At 46.6% G+C, this 26,972-nt stretch overlaps 1 pseudogene across 1 annotated transcript in view; it reads left to right on the forward strand.

Moving 5' to 3' along the window:
* The window catches only part of LOC311122678 (E3 ubiquitin-protein ligase listerin-like), a 44,922-nt pseudogene that overhangs the window by 10,309 nt on the left and 7,641 nt on the right, over window positions 1-26,972 (forward strand). Inside the window, exons 6-17 of the transcript in view lie at window positions 6,880-6,932; window positions 7,146-7,326; window positions 7,472-7,645; window positions 9,357-9,547; window positions 11,921-12,068; window positions 12,418-12,680; window positions 13,876-14,192; window positions 14,413-14,582; window positions 20,909-21,002; window positions 21,160-21,385; window positions 23,675-23,746; window positions 25,946-26,113. The product of the transcript in view is annotated as an E3 ubiquitin-protein ligase listerin-like (transcript). The remainder of the gene's footprint in view (window positions 1-6,879; window positions 6,933-7,145; window positions 7,327-7,471; window positions 7,646-9,356; window positions 9,548-11,920; window positions 12,069-12,417; window positions 12,681-13,875; window positions 14,193-14,412; window positions 14,583-20,908; window positions 21,003-21,159; window positions 21,386-23,674; window positions 23,747-25,945; window positions 26,114-26,972) is intronic.

Consider the following 26,972-nt stretch of genomic DNA (forward strand, 5'->3'; position numbering starts at 1 on the left):
ACTGTCAGTAGTCTATACTATAGTAAAGAGAGAGGTCCTCACTGTCAGTAGTCTATACTATAGTAAAGAGAGAGGTCCTCACTGTCAGTAGTCTATACTATAGTAAAGAGAGAGGTCTTCACTGTCAGTAGTCTATACTATAGTAGAGAGAGGTCCTCACTGTCAGTAGTCTATATTATAGTAAAGAGAGAGGTCCTCACTGTCAGTAGTCTATACTATAGTAAAGAGAGAGGTCCTCACTGTCAGTAGTCTATACTATAGTAGAAAGAGGTCCTCACTGTCAGTAGTCTATACTATAGTAAAGAGAGAGGTCCTCACTGTCAGTAGTCTATACTATAGTAGAGAGAGAGGTCCTCACTGTCAGTAGTCTATACTATAGTAAAGAGAGAGATCCTTACTGTCAGTAGTCTATACTATAGTAAAGAGAGAGGTCCTCACTGTCAGTAGTCTATACTATAGTAAAGAGAGAGGTCCTCACTGTCAGTAGTCTATACTATAGTAAAGAGAGAGGTCCTCACTGTCAGTAGTCTATACAATAGTAAAGAGAGAGGTCCTCACTGTCAGTAGTCTATACTATAGTAGAGAGAGAGGTCCTCACTGTCAGTAGTCTATACTATAGTAGAGAGAGGTCCTCACTGTCAGTAGTCTATACTATAGTAGAGGTCCTCACTGTCAGTAGTCTATATTATAGTAGAGAGAGAGATCCTTACTGTCAGTAGTCTATACTATAGTAAAGAGAGAGGTCCTCACTGTCAGTAGTCTATACTATAGTAAAGAGAGAGGTCCTCACTGTCAGTAGTCTATACTATAGTAAAGAGAGAGGTCCTCACTGTCAGTAGTCTATACTATAGTAAAGAGAGAGGTCCTCACTGTCAGTAGTCTATACTATAGTAAAGAGAGAGGTCCTCACTGTCAGTAGTCTATACAATAGTAAAGAGAGAGGTCCTCACTGTCAGTAGTCTATACTATAGTAGAGAGAGAGGTCCTCACTGTCAGTAGTCTATACTATAGTAGAGAGAGGTCCTCACTGTCAGTAGTCTATACTATAGTAGAGGTCCTCACTGTCAGTAGTCTATATTATAGTAGAGAGAGAGATCCTTACTGTCAGTAGTCTATACTATAGTAAAGAGAGAGGTCCTCACTGTCAGTAGTCTATACTATAGTAAAGAGAGAGGTCCTCACTGTCAGTAGTCTATACTATAGTAAAGAGAGAGGTCCTCACTGTCAGTAGTCTATACTATAGTAAAGAGAGAGGTCCTCACTGTCAGTAGTCTATACTATAGTAGAGAGAGAGGTCCTCACTGTCAGTAGTCTATACTATAGTAAAGAGAGAGGTCCTCACTGTCAGTAGTCTATACTATAGTAGAGGTCCTCACTGTCAGTAGTCTATACTATAGTAGAGAGAGAGGTCCTCACTGTCAGTAGTCTATACTATAGTAGAGGTCCTCACTGTCAGTAGTCTATACTATAGTAGAGGTCCTCACTGTCAGTAGTCTATACTATAGTAGAGAGAGAGGTCCTCACTGTCAGTAGTCTATACTATAGTAGAGAGAGAGGTCCTCACTGTCAGTAGTCTATACTATAGTAGAGAGAGAGGTCCTCACTGTCAGTAGTCTATACTATAGTAAAGAGAGAGGTCTTCACTGTCAGTAGTCTATACTATAGTAAAGAGAGAGATCCTTACTGTCAGTAGTCTATACTATAGTAAAGAGAGAGGTCCTCACTGTCAGTAGTCTATACTATAGTAAAGAGAGAGGTCCTCACTGTCAGTAGTCTATACTATAGTAGAGAGAGAGGTCCTCACTGTCAGTAGTCTATACTATAGTAAAGAGAGAGGTCCTCACTGTCAGTAGTCTATACTATAGTAGAGAGAGGTCCTCACTGTCAGTAGTCTATACTATAGTAGAGAGAGAGGTCCTCACTGTCAGTAGTCTATATTATAGTAGAGAGAGAGATCCTTACTGTCAGTAGTCTATACTATAGTAAAGAGATAGGTCCTCACTGTCAGTAGTCTATACTATAATAAAGAGAGAGGTCCTCACTGTCAGTAGTCTATATTATAGTAGAGAGAGAGGTCCTCACTGTCAGTAGTCTATACTATAGTAAAGAGAGAGGTCCTCACTGTCAGTAGTCTATACTATAGTAGAGAGCGGTCCTCACTGTCAGTAGTCTATACTATAGTAGAGGTCCTCACTGTCAGTAGTCTATAATATAGTAGAGGTCCTCACTGTCAGTAGTCTATACTATAGTAGAGAGAGAGGCCCTCACTGTCAGTAGTCTATACTATAGTAGAGGTCCTCACTGGCAGTAGTCTATACTATAGTAAAGAGAGAGGTCCTCACTGTCAGTAGTCTATACTATAGTAGAGAGAGAGGTCCTCACTGTCAGTAGTCTATACTATAGTAAAGAGAGAGGTCCTCACTGTCAGTAGTCTATACTATAGTAAAGAGAGAGGTCTTCACTGTCAGTAGTCTATACTATAGTAGAGAGAGAGGTCCTCACTGTCAGTAGTCTATACTATAGTAAAGAGAGAGGTCCTCACTGTCAGTAGTCTATACTATAGTAGAGAGAGGTCCTCACTGTCAGTAGTCTATACTATAGTAGAGAGAGGTCCTCACTGTCAGTAGTCTATACTATAGTAAAGAGAGAGGTCTTCACTGTCAGTAGTCTATACTATAGTAAAGAGAGAGGTCCTCACTGTCAGTATTCTATACTATAGTAGAGAGAGAGGTCCTCACTGTCAGTAGTCTATACTATAGTAAAGAGAGAGGTCCTCACGGTCAGTAGTCTATACTATAGTAAAGAGAGACGTCCTCACTGTCAGTAGTCTATACTATAGTAAAGAGAGAGATCCTTACTGTCAGTAGTCTATACTATAGTAGAGATGTCCTCACTGTCAGTAGTCTATACTATAGTGGAGAAGTCCTCACTGTCAGTAGTCTATACTATAGTAGAGAGAAAGGTCCTCACTGTCAGTAGTCTATACTATAGTAAAGAGAGAGGTCCTCACTGTCAGTAGTCTATACTATAGTAAAGAGAGAGGTCCTCACTGTCAGTAGTCTATACTATAGTAGAGAGAGGTCCTCACTGTCAGTAGTCTATATTATAGTAAAGAGAGAGGTCCTCACTGTCAGTAGTCTATACTATAGTAAAGAGAGAGGTTCTCACTGTCAGTAGTCTATACTATAGTAGAAAGAGAGGTCCTCACTGTCAGTAGTCTATACTATAGTAGAGAGAGAGGTCCTCACTGTCAGTAGTCTATACTATAGTAAAGAGAGGGATCCTTACTGTCAGTAGTCTATACTATAGTAAAGAGAGAGGTCCTCAATGTCAGTAGTCTATACTATAGTAAAGAGAGAGGTCCTCAATGTCAGTAGTCTATACTATAGTAAAGAGAGAGGTCCTCACTGTCAGTAGTCTATACTATAGTAGAGAGAGGTCCTCACTGTCAGTAGTCTATACTATAGTAGAGGTCCTCACTGTCAGTAGTCTATATTATAGTAGAGAGAGAGATCCTTACTGTCAGTAGTCTATACTATAGTAAAGAGAGAGGTCCTCACTGTCAGTAGTCTATACTATAGTAAAGAGAGAGGTCCTCACTGTCAGTAGTCTATACTATAGTAAAGAGAGAGGTCCTCACTGTCAGTAGTCTATACTATAGTAAAGAGGTCCTCACTGTCAGTAGTCTATACTATAGTAGAGAGAGAGGTCCTCACTGTCAGTAGTCTATACTATAGTAAAGAGAGAGGTCCTCACTGTCAGTAGTCTATACTATAGTAGAGGTCCTCACTGTCAGTAGTCTATAATATAGTAGAGAGAGGTCCTCACTGTCAGTAGTCTATACTATAGTAAAGAGAGAGGTCTTCACTGTCAGTAGTCTATACTATAGTAAAGAGAGAGGTCCTCACTGTCAGTATTCTATACTATAGTAGAGAGAGAGGTCCTCACTGTCAGTAGTCTATACTATAGTAAAGAGAGAGGTCCTAACTGTCAGTAGTCTATACTATAGTGGAGAGGTCCTCACTGTCAGTAGTCTATACTATAGTAGAGAGAGGTCCTCACTGTCAGTAGTCTATACTATAGTAAAGAGAGAGGTCCTCACTGTCAGTAGTCTATACTATAGTAAAGAGAGAGGTCTTCACTGTCAGTAGTCTATACTATAGTAAAGAGAGAGGTCCTCACTGTCAGTAGTCTATACTATAGTGGAGAGGTCCTCACTGTCAGTAGTCTATACTATAGTAGAGAGAGGTCCTCACTGTCAGTAGTCTATACTATAGTAAAGAGAGAGGTCCTCACTGTCAGTAGTCTATACTATAGTAAAGAGAGAGGTCTTCACTGTCAGTAGTCTATACTATAGTAAAGAGAGAGGTCCTCACTGTCAGTAGTCTATACTATAGTAAAGAGAGAGGTCTTCACTGTCAGTAGTCTATACTATAGTAAAGAGAGAGGTCCTCACTGTCAGTAGTCTATACTATAGTAAAGAGAGAGGTCCTCACTGTCAGTAGTCTATACTATAGTAGAGAGAGAGGTCCTCACTGTCAGTAGTCTATACTATAGTAGAGAGAGAGGTCCTCACTGTCAGTAGTCTATACTATAGTAAAGAGAGAGGTCCTCACTGTCAGTAGTCTATACTATAGTAGAGAGAGAGGTCCTCACTGTCAGTAGTCTATACTATAGTAGAGAGGTCCTCACTGTCAGTAGTCTATACTATAGTAAAGAGAGAGGTCCTCACTGTCAGTAGTCTATACTATAGTAGAGAGAGGTCCTCACTGTCAGTAGTCTATACTATAGTAGAGAGGTCCTCACTGTCAGTAGTCTATACTATAGTAAAGAGAGAGGTCTTCACTGTCAGTAGTCTATACTATAGTAAAGAGAGAGGTCCTCACTGTCAGTAGTCTATACTATAGTAAAGAGAGAGGTCTTCACTGTCAGTAGTCTATACTATAGTAAAGAGAGAGGTCCTCACTGTCAGTAGTCTATACTATAGTAGAGGTCCTCACTGTCAGTAGTCTATACTATAGTAGAGAGAGAGGTCCTCACTGTCAGTAGTCTATACTATAGTAAAGAGAGAGGTCCTCACTGTCAGTAGTCTATACTATAGTAGAGGTCCTCACTGTCAGTAGTCTATACTATAGTAGAGAGAGGTCCTCACTGTCAGTAGTCTATACTATAGTAGAGAGGTCCTCACTGTCAGTAGTCTATACTATAGTAAAGAGAGAGGTCCTCATTGTCAGTAGTCTATACTATAGTAAAGAGAGAGGTCCTCACTGTCAGTAGTCTATACTATAGTAGAGAGATGTCCTCACTGTCAGTAGTCTATACTATAGTAAAGAGAGAGGTCCTCACTGTCAGTAGTCTATACTATAGTAGAGAGGTCCTCACTGTCAGTAGTCTATACTATAGTAAAGAGAGAGGTCCTCACGGTCAGTAGTCTATACTATAGTAAAGAGAGGTCCTCACTGTCAGTAGTCTATACTATAGTAGAGAGAGGTCCTCACTGTCAGTAGTCTATACTATTGTAAAGAGAGAGGTCCTCACTGTCAGTAGTCTATACTATAGTAGAGAGGTCCTGACTCTCTGTAGTCTATACTATAGTAGAGAGAGGTCCTCACTGTCAGTAGTCTATACTATAGTAAAGAGAGAGGTCCTCACTGTCAGTATTCTATATTATAGTAAAGAGAGAGGTCCTCACTGTCAGTAGTCTATACTATAGTAGAGAGGTCCTCACTGTCAGTAGTCTATATTATAGTAGAGAGAGAGGTCCTCACTGTCAGTAGTCTATACTATAGTAGAGAGAGAGGTCCTCACTGTCAGTAGTCTATACTATAGTAGAGAGAGAGGTCCTCACTGTCAGTAGTCTATACTATAGTAAAGAGAGAGGTCCTCACTGTCAGTAGTCTATACTATAGTAGAGGTCCTCACTGTCAGTAGTCTATACTATAGTAAAGAGCGAGGTCCTCACTGTCAGTAGTCTATACTATAGTAAAGAGAGAGGTCCTCACTGTCAGTAGTCTATACTATAGTAAAGAGAGAGGTCCTCACTGTCAGTAGTCTATACTATAGTAGAGGTCCTCACTGTCAGTAGTCTATACTATAGTAGAGAGAGAGGTCCTCACTGTCAGTAGTCTATACTATAGTAGAGAGAGAGGTCCTCACTGTCAGTAGTCTATACTATAGTAGAGAGAGGTCCTCACTGTCAGTAGTCTATACTATAGTAGAGGTCCTCACTGTCAGTAGTCTATACTATAGTAGAGGTCCTCACTGTCAGTAGTCTATACTATAGTAAAGAGCGAGGGGAGGTTGGGTCAGACGGGGGTCGTGTTGAGGGTGAAGATTATCAAAATGATGAAGAGGTCTTTAACCTTAGTGACGATGATGATTGTGATAGATATGATGATGATTGTGATAGTGATTGTGATAGATATGTTGTCCTCTGTAGCTCAATTGGTAGAGCATGGCGCTTGTAACGCCAGGGTAGTGGGTTCGATCCCCGGGACCACCCATACGTAAAAATGTATGCGCACATGACTGTAAGTCGCTTTGGATAAAAGTGTCTGCTAAATGGCATATTATTATTATTGTATTATATTAGTATAGATATGATGATGATTGTGATTGCGATAGATATGATGATGATTGTGATTGCGATAGATATGATGATGATTGTGATAGATGTGATGATTGTGATAGATATGATGATGATTGTGATAGATATTGTGATAGATATGATGATGATTGTGATAGATATGATGATGATTGTGATAGATATGATGATGATTGTGATAGATATGATGATGATTGTGATAGATATGGTGATGATTGTGATCGATATGATGATGATTGTGATATGATGAAGATTGTGATGATGATAAACTTTAGGTACTTCAAGACAACTTGCTGAAGGAGACGGCAGACACCCTGAGCGACCCACAGTGAGTAGTTGGTCTCTTTTTATTACAACAAAACAAACTGCTCTTTAGCACCTCCGTGAGCTGACTATAAGAAAGAATGAAGTCATACCCATAATGCCAGAGAAGCTGTGATCTGTTGCGTCGGCTAAATAACCGTTGTTAGGGGGGTGTTGGGCCAGCACAGGTAAAGAGACTGGCTGATGAATGGACCTGTTGATGATGTGTTGTTATGAGGAGTGTTCCAGAGGAGGAGAGGGAGGCCAAGTTTCTCCGGCTGCTTACCAGCTCTCTACTGGGGGTGAAGAGACTGCTGTCCTCCCTGCCCCAGACAGACAGACACGACCTGCAGGACAGACTGACACACCTCCTCAACCAGGCCAAGTTCTGGAAGTACGGCAGACACAAGACCCCACAGGTATGGAGACGGGTACACACACACGCACGCACACACACACACACACACACACTCCACTCCACTCCACTCCACTCCACTCCACTCCACTCCACTCCACTCCACCCTACTGACGCCCCCCGTGTGTCCTCCTCTGGTCTCTCTCCAGGTGCGTGGTGCGTTCTTCGAGGCGGTCTCTTCCCTGTATGAACACACTCCAGGTCTGATGCAGACTGAGGCAGCCAGAGTATGCCCTGCTGTTCTGCTGTCTATAGATGACACTGACCCTGTGGTGCTGCCTCCTCTCTGGGAAGCTGTACTGCACACGCTCTCCACCTTAACAGTAAGTCTGGGGGGGGGGGGGTGGAACCATAGACATTCAAACCAGTAGATAGTTATAGCGCTGACGTCATCCACATATTCCTATGGAAAACTCCCGATGGCGCATGAAGCTGGAAGTATTTGAATTTGAAGCGCGTCATATTGCTGAATGGCACCCAAACATTGCTAAGGATCATGGTGAAAGTGGCCATAACTAGCAAAGGATCATGGTCGATGTAGTCTTTTTGGATCATGGTCGATGTAGTCTTTTTGGATCATGGTCGATGTAGTCTTTTTGGATCTTGGTCGATGTAGTCTTTTTGGATCTTGGTCAATGTAGTCTTTTTGGATCTTGGTCGATGTAGTCTTTTTGGATCATGGTCGATGTAGTCTTTTTGGATCTTGGTCGATGTAGTCTTTTTGGATCTTGGTCGATGTAGTCTATTTGGATCATGGTCGATGTAGTCTTTTTGGATCTTGGTCGATGTAGTCTTTTTGGATCTTGGTCGATGTAGTCTTTTTGGATCTTGGTCGATGTAGTCTTTTTGGATCTTGGTCGATGTAGTCTTTTTGGATCTTGGTCGATGTAGTCTTTTTTTCATCCTCCCTGATGGAGTAAACCTGGTGTTAATGTCTATGAACCTGATGATAGTCTACTGTTAAACCTTATGCAGTTGAAGATTCATTTGGAAGCTCAGCGTTACCTAGAACATAGAACCAGGTCAACACCTCAGCGTTACCTAGAACATAGAACCAGGTCAACACCTCAGCGTTACCTAGAACATAGAACCAGGTCAACACCTCAGCGTTACCTAGAACATAGAACCAGGTCAACACCTCAGCGTTACCTAGAACATAGAACCAGGTCAACACCTCAGCGTTACCTAGAACATAGAACCAGGTCAACACCTCAGCGTTACCTAGAACATAGAACCAGGTCAACACCTCAGCGTTACCTAGAACATAGAACCAGGTCAACACCTCAGCGTTACCTAGAACATAGAACCAGGTCAACACCTCAGCGTTACCTAGAACATAGAACCAGGTCAACACCTCAGCGTTACCTAGAACATAGAACCAGGTCAACACCTCAGCGTTACCTAGATCATAGAACCAGGTCAACACCTCAGCGTTACCTAGAACATAGAACCAGGTCAACACTGGAAAACGAAACAGACAGCAAACATGATAATCAGAATGACCACTGATTTACCGGAAAGATTAGACTCTTTAGAGTGACTATTAGTTCTGTTAAATACCTGACATGGTGACTCTCTGTGTAATTGAACTCCCATTGGCTCAAAGTGAATGAACTCCCATTGGCTCAAAGTGAAGTACCCTATCTAGTCTAGATATCATATGATCCTTCCACCTGGAAATAAAAAGGTAATGGGTTACCATCACAGCAACCCATCACAACTCGGTTAGGCTAGATTGGATTACCCCATGGTGTCCTCCTCCCGCCAGGCCGTTCTCTATGGGCTTGTTGATGTCCTCGTCCCACTGGGCCGTTCTCTATGGGCTTGTTGATGTCCTCGTCCCACTGGGCCGTTCTCTATGGGCTTGTTGATGTCCTCGTCCCACTGGGCCGTTCTCTATGGGCTTGTTGATGTCCTCGTCCCACTGGGCCGTTCTCTATGGGCTTGTTGATGTCCTCGTCCCACTGGAATATCCAACTCGACCGGACCAAAAATCGACCTCTGTCTCTCTCTGTCTCTGTCTGTCTGTCCCAGGACTGTTGGAGTCATGTCAACGCCAGGAAGGCTGTTCTGCCTAAACTGTGGTCCCTGTTAAAGGATGGGGGTAAAGGTTTGGCTACAGCGCTCCACCCTAACCTGCTGCCCCTCATCAGTAAACTACCCGCTGAGGTCACTACACCTAACCTAGACTTCTACACAACCTTCTACAGCTGTCTCATACAAGGGTAAGGAGAGGGAGGTTAAGGAGAGGGCGGGTAAGGAGGGGGAGGTTAAGGAGAGGGAGGTTAAGGAGAGGGAGGTTAAGGAGAGGGTGGGTAAGGAGAGGGCGGGTAAGGAGGGGGAGGGTAAGGAGGGGGCGGGTAAGGAGGGAGTGGGTAAGGAGGGAGTGGGTAAGGAGGGGGCGGGTAAGGAGGGGGAGGGTAAGGAGAGGGAGGGTAAGGAGGGGGTGGGTAAGGAGAGGGCGGGTAAGGAGGGGGAGGTTAAGGAGAGGGAGGTTAAGGAGAGGGAGGTTAAGGAGAGGGTGGGTAAGGAGGGGGTGGGTAAGGAGGGGGTGGGTAAGGAGGGGGAGGGTAAGGAGAGGGAGGTTAAGGAGAGGGAGGTTAAGGAGAGGGCGGGTAAGGAGGGGGAGGGTAAGGAGGGGGTGGGTAAGGAGAGGGCGGGTAAGGAGGGGGCGGGTAAGGAGGGGGCGGGTAAGGAGGGGGCGGGTAAGGAGGGGGTGGGTAAGGAGAGGGAGGTTAAGGAGGGGAAGGGTAAGGAGGGGGCGGGTAAGGAGGGGGCGGGTAAGGAGGAGGTGGGTAAGGAGGAGGTGGGTAAGGAGGAGGTGGGTAAGGAGGAGGTGGGTAAGGAGGAGGTGGGTAAGGAGAGGGCGGGTAAGGAGAGGGAGGGTAAGGAGGGGGCGGGTAAGGAGGGGGCGGTTAAGGAGGGGGTGGGTAAGGAGGAGGGTGGGTAAGGAGAGGGCGGGTAAGGAGAGGGTGGGTAAGGAGGGGGTGGGTAAGGAGGGGGCGGTTAAGGAGGGGGTGGGTAAGGAGGAGGTGGGTAAGGAGAGGGCGGGTAAGGAGGGGAGGTTAAGGAGAGGGAGGTTAAGGAGGGGAGGTTAAGGAGAGGGAGGTTAAGGAGGGGGAGGTTAAGGAGGGGGTGGGTAAGGAGGGGGCGGGTAAGGAGGGGGCGGGTAAGGAGGAGGTGGGTAAGGAGAGGGCGGGTAAGGAGGGGGAGGTTAAGGAGGGGCCGGTTAAGGAGGGGGCGGTTAAAGAGGTGGCGGTTAAGGAAGGGGGGCGGGAAAAGGAGGGGGGCGGGTAAGGAGGGGGCGGGTAAGGAGGTGGCGGTTAAGGAGGGGGCGGGTAAGGAGGGGGGGGTAAGGAGAGGGCGGGTAAGGAGGGGAGGTTAAGGAGAGGGTGGGTAAGGAGGGGGGCGGGTAAGGAGGGGGCGGGTAAGGAGGGGGTGGGTAAGGAGGAGGTGGGTAAGGAGAGGGCGGGTAAGGAGGGGGCGGTTAGGAGAGGGCGGGTAAGGAGGGGGCGGTTAAGGAGGGGGGCGGTTAAGGAGGGGGTGGGTAAGGAGGAGGTGGGTAAGGAGAGGGCGGGTAAGGAGGGGGAGGTTAAGGAGAGGGTGGGTAAGGAGGGGGCGGGTAAGGAGGGGGCGGTTAAGGAGGGGGTGGGTAAGGAGGAGGTGGGGTAAGGAAGAGGGCGGTAAGGAGGGGAGGTTAAGGAGAGGGAGGTTAAGGAGGGGGAGGTTAAGGAGGGGGCGGGTAAGGAGGGGGCGGTTAAGGAGGGGGGCGGTTAAGGAGGGGGAGGTTAAGGAGGGGGAGGTTAAGGAGGGGGCGGGTAAGGAGGGGGAGGGTAAGGAGGGGGAGGGTAAGGAGAGGGGAGGTTAAGGAGGGGGAGGTTAAGGAGAGGGAGGTTAAGGAGGGGAGGTTAAGGAGGGGGTGGGTAAGGAAGGGTGCGGTTAAGGAGGGGGTGGTAAGGAGGAGGTGGGTAAGGATGAGGGCGGGTAAGGAGGGGGAGGTTAAGGAGAGGGAGGTTAAGGAGGGGAAGGTTAAGGAGTGGGCGGTTAAGGAGGTGGCGGTTAAGGAGGGGGCGGTTAAAGAGGGGGCGGGTAAGGAGGTGGCGGGTAAGGAGGTGGCGGGTAAGGAGGGGGCGGGTAAGGAGGTGGCGGTTAAGGAGGGGGCGGGTAAGGAGGGGGCGGGTAAGGAGGTGGCGGTTAAGGAGGGGGCGGAGGAAGGGAGGAGAGGGCGGGTAAGGAGGTGGCGGTTAAGGAGGGGGCGGGTAAGGAGAGGGCGGGTAAGGAGGTGGCGGTTAAGGAGGGGGCGGGTAAGGAGAGGGCGGTTAAGGAGGGGGCGGTTAAAGAGGGGGCGGGTAAGGAGGGGGCGGGGGGAAGTGTGTGTGTGTTATCCTGAGTACGGCTGCAGTGTTTAACCCTGTGTGAGCTGCAGTGTTTAACCTGTGTGAGCTGCAGTGTTTAACCCTGTGTGAGCTGCAGTGTTTAACCCTGTGTGAGCTGCAGTGTTTAACCCTGTGTGTGCTGCAGTGTTTAACCCTGTGTGAGCTGCAGTGTTTAACCCTGTGTGAGCTGCAGTGTTTAACCTGTGTGTGTCTGTGATGCAGCTTGTCCAGTGAGCGGGCTGTGGCCAGTCCGTCAGAGAGTGCAGCGATAGTGGAGTCACTAGTAGAGTGTGTGAGATACACTCTGTTGCAGAACACTGGGGAAGAGGAGGAACACACATGTATACGCACCATGCTAATAGAACAACAGGTAAGAACACGCACCATGCTCAGAGAACTACAGGGAAGAACACACACCATGCTCAGAGAACTACAGGTAAGAACACACACCATGCTCAGAGAACTACAGGGAAGAACACACACCATGCTCAGAGAACTACAGGGAAGAACACGCACCATGCTAATAGAACTACAGGGAAGAACAACGCACCATGCTAATAGAACTACAGGGAAGAACACGCACCATGCTAATAGAACTACAGGGAAGAACACGCACCATGCTAATAGAACTACAGGAAGAACACGCACCATGCTAATAGAACTACAGGTAACACTTCACACATACAGAATTATAATTTATCTTTCCTCTCTGTCCATAGCTCCTCCCCCTCATCGACAGTGCCCTGGGAAGCCCCTCCCTCCAGGCCGGTCCCCTTTTCCCATTGGTTACGGACATGCTTGTCTCCTGGAGAAGAGGGCTGGACTTCAGGATGTGGGTGGCTTAGCGAGGGAGAGAACGAGGTTGTCTTTGATAGGCTGCTGGCTGACTTCTGGGAGGGGCTTAGGGTGATGTTCGCCCGCCGTGTACAAAGTGACAATCCTGGAGCCGAAAGAGCTAGAAGGAATGTCCTCGCTGCTAAAGGTGTGTGTGTCTGTTTGCCTGTCTGTCTGTCTCTCTCTCTCTCTCTCTCTCTCTCTCTCTCTCTCTCTCTCTCTCTCTCTCTCTCTCTCTCTCTCTCTCTCTCTCTCTCTCTCTCTCTCTCTCTCTCTCTCTCTCTCTCTCTCTCTCTCTCTCTCTCTCTCTGTCTCTGTCTCTGTCTCTGTCTCTCTCTCTCTCTGTCTCTCTCTCTCTCTCTCTGTCTCTCTCTGTCTGTCTGTCTGTCTCTCTGTCTCTGTCTCTCTGTGTCTCTGTCTCTCTCTATCTATCAATCTCTCGCTGTCTGTCTGTCTCTCTCTCTTTCTCTGTCTCTCTTGCTCTCTCTCTGTCTCTCTCTTTGTCTCTGTCTCTCTGTCTGTCAATCTCTGTCTCTCTCTGTTTGTAAATCTCTGTCTGCCTGTCTGTCTGTGTCTCTGTCTCTCTCTTTCTGTCTCTCTCTCTCTGTCTCTCTCTCTTTCTGTCTCTGTCTCTCTCTCTCCCTCTCTCTTTGTCTCTGTCTGTCTCTGTCTCTCTCTTGTCTCTCTCTGTCTGTCTGTCTCTGTCTGCCTGTCTGTCTTTCTCTCTCTCTCTCTCTCTCTCTCTCTCTCTCTCTCTCTCTCTCTCTCTCTCTCTCGCTCTGTCTCGCTCTGTCTCTGTCTGTCTGTCTGTCTGTCTGTCTGTCTGTCTGTCTGTCTGTCTCTGTCTCTGTCTCTGTCTCTCGCTCTGTCTCTCTCTCTCTTTGTCTCTGTCTCTCTCTGTCTCTCTCTTGTCTCTGTCTCTCTCTGTCTGTCTCGCTCTCTCTGTCTCTGTCTCGCTCTCTCTCTTTGTCTCTGTCTCTGTCTCTCTGTCTCGTCTCTGTTTGTCTGTCTGTCTCTCTGTCACTCGTTGTCTCTGTCTCTCTCTGTCTCTCTCTGTCTCTCTCTGTCTTTCTCTCTCTGTCTTTCTCTCTCTGTCTTTCTCTGTATGTCTCTGTCTTTCTCTGTATGTCTCTGTCTGTCTGTCTGTCTCTCTGTCTCTCTTTTTCTGTCTCTGTCTCTCTTTCTCTCTCTGTCTCTCTCTCTCTGTGTCTCTCTCTCTGTCTCTCGCTCTGTCTCGCTCTCTCTGTCTCTCTGTCTGTCTGTCTGTCTGTCTGTCTGTCTCGCTCTATCTCTCTCTCTCTGTCTCTGTGTTTGTCTCTAATTTTTCAATCCATATCTATCAGGTGATGCGGAGCCCAGAGAGTGCAGGCAGGAAACAGACCAAGAAGAAGAAGAGATCAGTGAAGATCTGTTTCTCTGAGCCAGAGGGTTCTGGTTCTCCAGAGAAAGAGGGGGAGGTGGCGCTGAAGTATGCCCAGCTGGAGGCCCCCGAGCTGGGCCAGGATACGGCCGAGGGCCCCCTGAAGAGCTGGCACCTGGAGGAGATTGTCTGTCAGCAGGCACAGATCAGTTATTCCATGTGAATGAGAAGAACTCCGAGAGACATCTGGTGTACCTCTCTCTCCTCCTTCGCTCCTTCCACACCCCCAGGGTCTTCACCGTAAGGCTTCCTTTCTTTTAGTTTTTTCCTTTATTCCATTTTCTCAGTTCTTTATCGGAGATAAACTGTTATTTTCCTCACAGTGACATTATCAGTCACAGATATATTTTGTGTAAATAGATTACAGGAGGTCACCTTAACGTCATACTTCATTAATTGTTTTATTGATTCAAAGTCTTAGTCACATGATTTCTCTGATCCCTTTTTACCTTTTCCCCAGATGATGCTCATCACATCAGAAGAGGAGAAATTAAAAGCAAAGGATGGACAGAAGGAGGCAGGTGGGGGAGGAGGTGGCGGAGGTGGAGGAGGTGGGGTGCCCCCCCCCAGTAACCCTGCTGTGCGGTTCCTCCTGGAGCATGTGGTGTTGTGGCTGGGGCAGGAGGACAGGTAATGTATACACTCATTTTTATAAGGCGCTTTAAAAGTGTCTGCTAAATGCTATATATTACCAGAATCAGAACTTAATTGCCATGCAACAAATTATACTAGAAATGTATTTTGGTGGTGTACATAATGCGTCCACATGAACATCAACAATCAATACAGCTATCACCTCCAATACAGCTATCACCTCCAATACAGCTATCACCTCCAATACAGCTATCGCCTCCAATACAGCTATCGCCTCCAATACAGCTATCGCCTCCAATACAGCTATCACCTCCAATACAGCTATCACCTCCAATACAGCTATCACCTCCAATACAGCTATCGCCTCCAATACAGCTATCGCCTCCAATACAGCTATCGCCTCCAATACAGCTATCGCCTCCAATACAGCTATCGCCTCCAATACAGAGATCAGAGACCATCAATATTCCTGCATGAAAGTGGAGAGGAAGAGAAGTATGCTGCATTCGGAAGTATTCAGACCCCTTGGCCTTTTCCACATTTTGTTACATTACAGCCTTATTCTAAAATTGATTAAATCGTTTTTTCCGCTCATCAATCTACACACACTACCCCATAATGACAAAGCAAAAACAGGTTTTTAGACATCTTTGCAAATGTATTAAAAATGTTACTCACATTTACAAGAATATTCAGATCCTTTACTCAGCACATTTACATTTACATTTTAGTCATTTAGCAGACGCTCTTATCCAGAGCGACTTACAGATAGTGAATACATATATATTTTTTTATACTAGCCCCCCGTTGGAATCGAACCCACAACCCTGGCGTTGCAAACGCCATGCTCTATCAACTGAGCTACATCCCTGCCAGCCATTCCCTCCCCTACCCTGGACGACGCTGGGCCAATTGTGCGCCGCCCATGAGTCTCCCGGTCGCGGCCGGCTGCGACAGAGCCTGGATTCAAACCAGGATCTCTAGTGGCACAGTTAGCACTGCGATGCGGCGCCTTAGACCACTGCGCCACTCAGGAGACCTGAGGCAGCGATTACAGCCTTGAGTCTTCTTGGGTATGACGCTACAAGAATTTCACACCTGTATTTGGGGAGTTTCTCCCATTCTTCTCTGCAGATCCTCTCAAGCTCTGTCAGGTTGGATGGGGAGCGTTGCTGCAAAGCTATTTTCAGGTCTCTCCAGAGATATTTGATGGGGTTCAAGTCCGGGCTCTGGCTGGGCAACTCAAGGATATTCAGAGACTTGTCCCGAAGCCACTCCTGCGTTGTCTTGGCTGTGTGCTTCGGGTTGTTGTCCTGTTGGAAGGTGAACCTTCACCCCAGTCTGAGGTCCTGAGCGCTCTGGAGCAGGTTTTCATCAAGGATCTCTCTGTACTTTTCTCCGTTCATCTTTCCCTCGATCCTGACTAGTCTCCCAGTCCCTGCCGCTGAAAAACATCCCCACAGCATGACGCTGCCACCACCATGCTTCACCGTAGGGATGGTGCCAGGTTACCTCCAGACGTGACGCTTGGCATTCAGGCCAAAGAGTTCAATCTTGGTTTCATCAGACCAGATAATCTTTGTCTGTGAGTCTTTAGGTGCCTTGTGGCAAACTCCACTCGGGCTGTCATGTGTCTTTTTACTGAAGAGTGGCTTCCTTCTGGCCACTACCATAAAGGCCTGATTGGTGGAGTGCTGCAGAGATGGTTGTCCTTCTGGAAGGTTCTCCCATCACCACAGAGGAACTCTGGAGCTCTGTCAGAGTGACCTTCGGGTTCTTGGTCACCTCCCTGACCAACGCCCTTGTCCCCCGATTGCTCAGTTTGGCCGGGCGGCCAGCTCTAGGAAGGGTCTTGGTGGTTCCAAACTTCTTCCATTTAAGAATGATGGAGGCCACTGTGTTCTTGGGGACCTTCAATGCGGCAGATCTGTGCCTCAACACAATCCTGTCTCAGAGCTCTACAGACAATTCCTTCGACCTCATGGCTTGGTTTTTGCTCTTACGTGCACTGTCAACTGTGGGACCTTATATAGACAGGTGTGTGCCTTTCCAATCAATTGAATTTACCACAGGTGGACTCCAATCAAGTTGTAGAAACATGTCAAGGATGATCAATGGAAACAGGATTCACCTGAGCTCAATTTCGAGTCTCATAGCAAAAGGGTCTGAATACTTATGTAATTAAGGTATTTCTGTGTTTTATTTTTAATAAATGTGCAAACATTTCTAAAGCTGTTTTCGCTTCGTTATTATGGGGTATTTTGTGTAGATTTTTATTTTTTATTTTATTTCACCTTTATTTAACCAGGTAAGCCAGTTGAGAACAAGTTCTCATTTACAACTGCGACCTGGCCAAGATAAAGCAAAGCAGTGCGATAAAAACAACAACAACACAGAGTTACATATGGAATAAACAAAACGTACAGTCAATAACACAATAGAAAATCTATATACAGTGTGTGCAAATGTAGTAAGTTATGGAGGTAAGGCAATAAATAGGCCATAGTGCAAAATAATGACAATTTAGTATTAACGCTGTGCAGAAGATTGTGCAAATAGAGATACTGGGGTGCAAATGAGCAAAATAAATAACAATATGGAGATGAGGTAGTTGGGTGGGCTAATTATAGATGGGATGTGTACAGGTGCAGTGATCGGTAAGCTGCTCTGACAACTGATGCTTAAAGATAGTGAGGGAGATAAGTGTCTCCAGCTTCAGAGATTTTTGCAGTTCGTTCCAGTCATTGGCAGCAGAGAACTGGAAGGAATGGCGGCCAAAGGAGGTGTTGGCTTTGGGGATGACCAGTGAGATATACCTGCTGGAACGCATACTACGGGTGGGTGTTGCTATGGTGACCAATGAGCTAAGATAAGGCGGGGATTTGCCTAGAAGTGATTTATAGATGACCTGGAGCCAGTGGGTTTGGCGACGAATATGTAGTGCGGGCCAGCCAACGAGAGCGTACAGGTCACAATGGTGGGTAGTATATGGGGCTTTGGTGACAAAACGGATGGCACTGTGATAGACTACATCCCATTTGCCGAGTAGAGTGTTGGAAGCTATTTTGTAAATGACATCGCCGAAGTCAAGGATCGGTAGGATAGTCAGTTTTACGAGGGCATGTTTAGCAGCATGAGTGAAGGAGGCTTTGTTGCGAAATAGGAAGCCGATTCTAGATTTAACTTTGGATTGGAGATGCTTAATGTGAGTCTGGAAGGAGAGTTTACGGTCTAACCAGACACCTAGGTATTTGTAGTTGTCCACATATTCTAAGTCAAACCCGCCGAGAGTAGTGATTCTAGTCGGGCGGGCGGGTGCAAGCAGCATTCGATTGAAGAGCATGCATTTAGTTTTACTAGCGTTTAAGAGCAGTTGGAGGACACGGAAGGAGTGTTGTATGGCATTGAAGCTCGTTTGGAGGTTTGTTAACACAGTGGTCAATGAAGGGCCAGATGTATACAAAATTGTAATCGTCTGCGTAGAGGTGGATCTGAGAGTCACCAGCAGCAAGAGCGACATCATTGATATACACAGAGAATACAGTCGGCCCGAGAATTGAACCCTGTGGCACCCCCATAGAGACTGCCAGAGGTCCAGACAACAGGCCCTCCGATTTGACACATTGAACTCTATCTGAGAAGTAGTTGGTGAACCAGGCGAGACAGTCATTTGAGAAACCAAGGCTATTTAGTCTGCCAATAAGAATGTGGTGATTGACAGAGTCAAAAGCCTTGGCCAGGTCGATAAAGGCTGCTGCACAGTACTGTCTTTTATCAATCGCAGTTATTATATCGTTTAGGACCTTGAGCGTGGCTGAGGTGCACCCATGACCAGCTCGGAAACCAGATTGCATAGCGGAGAAGGTACGGTGGGATTCGAAATGGTCGGTGATCTGTTTGTTAACTTGGCTTTCAAATACTTTTGAAAGGCAGGGCAGGATGGATATAGGTCTGTAACAGTTTGGATCTAGAGTGTCACCCCCTTTGAAGAGGGGGATGACCGCGGCAGCGTTCCAATCTCTGAGGATCTCAGACGGTACGAAAGAGAGGTTGAACAGGCTGGTAATAGGGGTTGTGACAATTTCGGCGGCTAATTTTAGAAAGAACGGGTCCAGATTGTCTAGCCCAGCTGATTTGTAGGGGTTCAGATTTTGCAGCTCTTTCAGGACATCAGCTATCTGAATTTGGGTGAAGGAGAAGCGGGGGAGGGGGCATGGGCAAGTTGCAGCGGAGGGTGCAGAGCTGGTGGCCAGGGTAGGGGTAGCCAGGTGGAAAGCATGGCCAGCCGTAGCAAAATGCTTATTGAAATTCTTGATTATCGTAGATTTATCGGTGGTGACAGTGTTTCCTAGCCTCAGTGCAGTGGGCAGCTGGGAGGTGGTGCTCTTATTCTCCATGGACTTTACAGTGTCCCAAAACTTTTTGGAGTTAGTGCTACAGGATGCACATTTCTGTTTGAAAAAGCTAGCCTTTGCTTTCCTAACTGATTGTGTATTGGTTCCTGACTTCCCTGAAAATTTGCATATCGCGGGGGCTGTTCGATGCTAATGCCGTACGCCACAGGATGTTTTTGTGCTGGTCAAGGGCAGTCAAGTCTGGGGTGAACCAGGGGCTATATCTGTTCTTAGTTCTGAATTTTTTGAATGGGGCATGCTTATTTAAGATGGAGAGGAAAGCACTTTTGAAGAACATCCAGGCATCCTCTACTGACGGAATGAGGTCAATATCCATCCAGGATACCCGGGCCAGGTCAATTAGAAAGGCCTGCTCGCTAAAGTGTTTTAGGGAGCGTTTGACAGTGATGAGGGGTGGTCGTTTGACCGCGGACCCATTACGGACGCAGGCAATGAGGCAGTGATCGCTGAGATCCTGGTTGAAGACAGCGGAGGTGTATTTAGAGGGTAAATTAGTCAGGATGATATCTATGAGGGTGCCCATGTTTACGGATTTAGGGTTATACCTGGTAGGTTCCTTGATTGAGGATTATAAAAAAAATAGGTCTGAATACTGTATAAATGGTTTGTTTGAGATCGGTGTGGAAGGACTTGACTGGCCTGCACAGAGCCCTGACCTCAACCCCATCGAACACCTTTGGGATGAATTGGAATGCCGACTGCGAGCCAGGCCTAATCGCCCAACATCAGTGCCCGATCTTACTAATGCTCTTGTGGCTGAATGGAAGCAAGTCCCCGCAGCAATGTTCCAACATCTAGTGGAAAGCCTTCCCAGAAGAATGGAGGCTGTTGTAGCAGCAAAGGGCGGGACCAACTCCATATTAATGGCCATGATTTTGGAATGAGATGTTCGACGAGCAGGTGTCCACATACTTTTGGTCATGTAGTGTGTATATACACTGAACAAAAATATAAACGCAACATGTAAAGTGTTGGTCCCATGTTTCATGAGCTGAAATAAAAGATCTTTCATATGCACAAAAAGCTTATTTCTCTCAAATGTGTTTACATCCCTGTTAGTGAACAGTTCTGCTTTGCCAAGATAATCCATCCACCTGACAGGTGTGGCATATCAAGAAGCTGATTAAACAGCATGATCATTACACAGGTGCACCTTGTGCTGGGGACGATAAAAGGCCACTCTAAAATGTGTAGTTTTGTCACACAACACAATGCCACAGATGTCTCAAGTTTTGAGGGAGCGTGGAATTGGCATGCTGACTGCAGGAATGTCCACCAGAGCTGTTGCCAGAGAATTGAATGTTCATTTCTCTACCATAAGCCGCCTCCAACGTCGTTTTAGAGAATTTTGCAGTACGTCCAACCGGCCTCACAACCGCAGACCACGTGTAACCACGCCAGCCCAGGACCTCCACATCCGGCTTCTTCACCTGCAGGATTGTCTGAGACCAGCCTCCTGGACAGTTGATGAAACTGAAAAGTATTTCTCTGTAATAAAGCCCTTTTGTGGGGAAAAACTCATTCTGATTGGCTGGGCCTGGCTCCCAAGAGGCCTATGCCCTCCCAGGCCCACCCATGGCTGAGCCACTGCCCAGTCATGTGAAATCCATAGATTAGGGCCTAATTTATTTATTTCAATTGACTGATTTCCTTATATGAACTCTAACTCAGTAAAATCGTTGAAATGGTTGCATGTTTTTGTTCAGTAAACATATGACATGGGTAAAACAGTATGTAAACATTATTAAAGTGACCAGTGTTCATGTACATAGGGCAGCAGTCTCTACGGTGCAGGGTTGAGTAACCGGGTGGTAGCCGGCTAGTGAATAAAGTTCAGGGCAGGGTACTGGCCGGAGGCTGGCTAGTGGTGATATTACATTACAGTAGAGAGACCAGATGGAGATGGTGTTCAGTTCTCATATTATATTACAATGTGTTATATTACAGGAGAGACACCAGCTACCTGGTAGAGATGGTGTTCAGTTCTCTACGCTGCTGCAGTCCACAGGAGACCACACGCATCCTCAACCATATCACCGTGGTAACGTCAACTCTTAACTATCATCGCTGTAACTCTGTCAACTCTGGACCTTTTGTCAACTCTTAACTGTCAACTCCCTAACTCTTAGCTCTGATTCTCAATAGTATGCTGGTAGAAATGTTCTAAATCTTATTCTCTCGCTCTCTCTCACCTACAGATGGATCTAAAATGGGAAGTCCTTCTCCAGATCATACAAAAGGCGTGTGCGGACCCTGCATCTCTGCAGGTGTGTGGTGATTGGTTTAAGGGCTCGGTGCTTGGTGAGCGGCTGCTGGGGTTGGCTGAGGAGCTGTGTGAGGCGGGACTAAAAGGCTCCGGCTCCACCCCTAATAGGGACAGCTGGGCTCTGATTAGCCTAGCGCTGTCTCAGCATCACAATAATGGTGAGAGAACACACACACACACCTTGATCAGCCTAGCACTGTCTCAGCATCACAATAATGGTGAACACACACACACCTTGATCAGCCTAGCACTGTCTCAGCATCACAATAATGGTGAACACACACACACACACACACACACCTTGATCAGCCTAGCACTGTCTCAGCATCACAATAATGGTGAACACACACACACCTTGATTAGCCTAGCACTGTCTCAGCATCACAATAATGGTGAACACACACACACACCTTGATCAGCCTAGCGCTGTCTCAGCATCACAATAATGGTGAGAGAACACACACACACACCTTGATCAGCCTAGCACTGTCTCAGCATCACAATAATGGTGAACACACACACACACACACACACCTTGATTAGCCTAGCACTGTCTCAGCATCACAATAATGGTGAACACACACACACCTTGATCAGCCTAGCACTGTCTCAGCGTCACAATAATGGTGAACACACACTAGAGATGTGCACGTTTATTCGAATATCCAAATGGACATTAGTATTCGAATACTGAGTATTTTGTGTAAGTATTTATTTCTGCGAGGGGGAAAAACATTTTTATAGGCCTATTTTAACACTGAAAAGGCTTTGTCTAAAATGTAGCTGCGAGCAGCAATGAACGGGGTTCAGGCGATGACTGAAAGGACAAGATCAGTTGGATGACAAAGCAAGCACTCTATCATGTAGGAACCATCTTCCTGTATGTGCAGCCAGTGAAAACATTACCATGTTTATCTTTCAATATCACAAGGATAACGCAAGTGAAGCTTGGTCTAGTTTTGTTTCGTTCCACTGTTCCGACCAGCAAAATAAAGTTCTGAACCGGTTCAAACCCCCCCCCCCCCCCCCCAAAATACCGGTTTATATAGTTCCTTTCTGTTCCTTTTTTAACCTGTGAAATCAACCGTAAAAAAAAAAAAAAACATTTAGCTCATTCAATTACTTAACCATTCAGCGCGGATAGAGCAGGCAAGGTAGTTGTTTACATGCGTGATGGACAGACAAGTGTAGCCCATGGCGCGAGATGCAACCAACATTTTCCGGGTGGGGAGAGAACGAGAGAGTGTTGAGGAGGAGGCTTGAAGCGATGGACGTCTTATGAAATGCATTATATGAATTAGGTCCACAGATTTATACCTAGGAGGAGTGGCTTTATGGAGGATCCTTTGAGATAGCTAACAACCTTGAGCTAGCTAGCTAACGAGCTTGTGTGTGCAGAGCGGCACCAGAGTTAACACGTCTTAGCTTTTTGTAGTTAATAAATCCAACGTGAAACGATGATAACCAGGCCTATAGTATCCTTAACTACCATTTTGAAAAAGTGAATCCATTCTTCTCTAGCTAATAAAAACAACTCTCTCCCTATCTTCTGAATCAAGCGTCGATGTAATGTCGGTACAGTCAGTAGCCTATGCTTCGGAGGGGGGAGGGGCAGGTCGTCTAAACATGCACTGGCAACGATTTTCAGCTTGCAGGCAGACACCGGAATACGTTTCTGAGTGACGGAGTGAGGGCTTTGTATAATAATAATAATAATATAATAATAGGTCATTTAGCAGACGCTCTTATCCAGAGCGACTTACAGGAGCAATTAGGGTTAAGTGCCTTGCTCAAGGGCACATGGACAGATTTTTCACCTAGTCGGCTCGGGGATTAGAACCAGCGACCTTTCGGTTACTGGCACAACGCTCTTAACCACTAAGCTACCTGCCGCCCTGATCATAGCAATGAATTAATTAATGACAGATCTCTCGCATGTCATCATCACAAACCTGACGTTTTTTTAACGGGACGGTGTACAATTTTCAATGGAATGCATCTCAATATGAAAATAGTGCTTTTACACAATGTAGAAACCTAATACTCCACATATGACTTTGTAATTTCAACGACAGGAATTCATATCAACATCTGATCTTTTATAATAAACTAATGTCTTAGTGTTACATATCAGTTTCTAGGTGCACAACATGTGCTTCAAAAGTAGCTAGAATTCACATAGGCCTAATATAGCTGTATCTCAATCAATAAAAAAATTGATCGTATTTTCTGGTGCTCCTAAATTTCATGTGGCGCTCCTAACTTTTTAATGTTAGGAGCACCAGTGCTACCAATGAAAAATGATAATTTATAGCCCTGTATATGTATATATATATATATATTTTTTTTTTTCCATTGTATTGCCTTAGGCGGCCCGGAAAAACATTTGGGTAGCTCCTTGAATTTCCTATGCTGGAAAAAAATCCCCACTCTCTATTTCTCCCCAGAGCCCCTGATAGGAGCTGTGTTCGTGGAGAAGATGATCGCCAAACTCCATGCCACGCTGTCAGCGGCTAAAGGTCTGTATGTTGGGCCCGGGAGCAAGGCACTTATCTCATCCCCAATACATTCTCTTCATCCACATTCTCTGTGGTCCTCTGTAGCTCAGCTGGTAGAGCACGGCGCTTGTAACGCCAAGGTAGTGGGTTCGATCCCCGGGACCACCAATACACAAAAAAATGTATGCACGCATGACTGTAAGTCGCTTTGGATAAAAGCGTCTGCTAAATGGCATATTATTTTATTATTTATTTATCCAGGAGTGGTGCGGCTGTGGTTTCACCCTGTGCTCCTCTCAACTGTGTATGTGTACGTTAGGGGTGTAACGGTTCATCAAACCCACGGTTGGGTTGGGTTGGGTTCTGTACAGTTCAGTAGAATTAAATGCCATGCACAACGTTCAGCGTTCTCATTGTTTCTGGCATGGTCTGTTTGACCGGATTGTTATGTTTGTTATGTTCAAGTTTTCCGCTCTGATGCTGTGTTTGTAACCATGTGGGAGGTGGGAATTTACCAGTTGTGAAGTCTTAAATACCAGTTGGATGCATTCACGTGATTTTGAACTCGTTGAGAAAAGCCAGTTGGCTAATGGTCAACAAGCTGCGTCAACCATAAACTAAAAGTGAAGTTATCATGCCTGTAAACAAATGATAGAATTTAAAAAATTACATTTAATAGATTGCATTTTATAAATAAAGTTTTGTTGTTGGATTGAACTGTTGTAAATGCTGGCGTAGAGGACATTTCCTTAGGTAGGTGACGTCAGAGGTCACCATGTGGAAGAAGTGGGTGCTCAGGATGATAGTCAGTTTCCCACTAGTAATTACCGGTTGGAGGGCCGTTCAAGTGAATTCTTCCCAGTCGTATGTGGTAACTTCCCACTGCTTGATTCAGTGCCTCTAGAAGGGTTCGTGTCTGTAGCGCTCCGGGGTAATGTGATGGGCTTTTAAGCGCAACACAGGGTGCATTGGGAAACAAGCGGGATACTACATGGCCAAAAGTATGTGGACACCCCTTCAAATTAGTGTATTCGGCTATTTCAGCCACACCTGTTGCTGACAGGTGCATAAAATTGAGCACACAGCTATGTTATAGGATGCCACCTTTCCAACAAGTCAGTTCATCAAATGTCTGCCCTGCTAGAGCTGCCCCGGTCAACTTTTTAAGTGCTGTTATTGTGAAGTGGAAACGTCTAGGAGCAACAACGGCTCAGCCGCGAAGTGGTAGGCCACACAAGCTCACAGAACGGGACCGCAGAGTGCTGAAGCGTGTAAAAATCGTCTGTCCTCGGTTGCAACACTCACTACCGAGTTCCAAACTGCCTCTGGAAGCAACGTCAGCACAATAACTTTTCATCGGGAGCTTTATGAAATGGGTTTCCATGGCAGAGCAGCCGCACACAAGCCTAAGATCACCATGCGCAATGCCAAGCGTTGACTGGAGTGGTGTAAAGCTCTCTGCCATTGGACTCTGGAGCAGTGGAAACGTGTTCTCTGGAGTGATGAATCACACTTCACCATCTGGCAGTCCAACGGACGAATCTGGGTTTGGCGGATGCCAAGAGAACGCTACCTGTCCAAATGCATAGTGCCAACTGTAAAGTTTGGTGGAGGAGGATTAATGGTATGGTGTTGTTTTTCATGGTTCGGGCTAGGCCCCTTAGTTCCAGTGAAGGGAAATCTTAACGCTACAGCATACAATGACATTCTAGACGATACTGTGCTTCCAACTTTGTGGCAACAGTTTGGGGAAGGCCCTTTCCTGTTTCAGCATTACAATGCCCCTGTGCACAAAGCGAGGTCCATACAGAAATGGTATGTCTAGATCGGTGTGGAAGAACTTGACTGGCCTGCACAGAGCCCTGACCTCAACCCCATCGAACACCTTTGGGAAGAATTGGAACGCCAACTGTAAGCCAGGCCTAATCGCCCAACATCCGTGCCCGACCTCACTAATGCTCGTGGCTGAATGGAAGCAAGTCCCCACAGCAATGTTCCAACATCTAGTGGAAAGCCTTCCCAGAAGAGTGGAGGCTGTTATAGCAGCAAAGGGGGGGACCAACTCCATATTAATGCCCATGATTGCGGAATGAGATGTTCGACGAGCACGTGTCCACATACTTTTGGTAGTGTAGTGTATTTCTGTTGTTTGTAGTAATATTGTATATCAAACATTATTGTAGTAATATTGTATATCAACATTATTGTATTGTATTGCAGATCTGTCTGAGAGGGGTAATCTGGAGCCGCTGGTGTGTTTCATCTGTGATGTGGCCTCCACCTTCTTCACCTCCGTAACACACTGCCTCCTACTGGCCTCCGCGGAGGAGCTGCTGCTCACGGTCTTCACACTCACCGCACAGGACCAGACACTCACACACCTGTCAGGTAAGACTCACACCCCTGTCAGGTAAGGCTCACACCCCTGTCAGGTAAGACTCACACCCCTGTCAGGTAAGACTCACACCCCTGTCAGGTAAGACTCACACCCCTGTCAGGTAAGGCTCACACCCCTGTCAGGTAAGACTCACACCCCTGTCAGGTAAGGCTCACACCCCTGTCAGGTAAGGCTCACACCCCTGTCAGGTAAGGCTCACACCCCTGTCAGGTAAGGCTCACACCCCTGTCAGGAAAGGCTCACACCCCTGTCAGGTAAGACTCACACCCCTGTCAGGTAAGACTCACACCCCTGTCAGGTAAGGCTCACACCCCTGTCAGGTAAGACTCACACCTCACACCCCTGTCAGGTAAGGCTCACACCCCTGTCAGGTAAGGCTCACACACCTGTCAGGTAAGACACACACCCCTGTCAGGTAAGACTCACACCCCTGTCAGGTAAGACTCACACCCCTGTCAGGTAAGGCTCACACCCCTGTCAGGTAAGGCTCACACCCCTGTCAGGTAAGACTCACACCCCTGTCAGGTAAGGCTCACACCCCTGTCAGGTAAGGCTCACACACCTGTCAGGTAAGACACACACCCCTGTCAGGTAAGACACACACCCCTGTCAGGTAAGACTCACACCCCTGTCAGGTAAGACTCACACCCCTGTCAGGTAAGACTCACACCCCTGTCAGGTAAGGCTCACACCCCTGTCAGGTAAGGCTCACACACCTGTCAGGTAAGACACACACCCCTGTCAGGTAAGACTCACACCCCTGTCAGGTAAGACTCACACCCCTGTCAGGTAAGGCTCACACCCCTGTCAGGTAAGGCTCACACCCCTGTCAGGTAAGACTCACACCCC

This window comes from Coregonus lavaretus (assembly GCF_964263955.1).
Source record: "Coregonus lavaretus genome assembly, contig: HAP1_SCAFFOLD_2006, whole genome shotgun sequence".
Lineage (NCBI taxonomy): Eukaryota > Metazoa > Chordata > Actinopteri > Salmoniformes > Salmonidae > Coregonus > Coregonus lavaretus.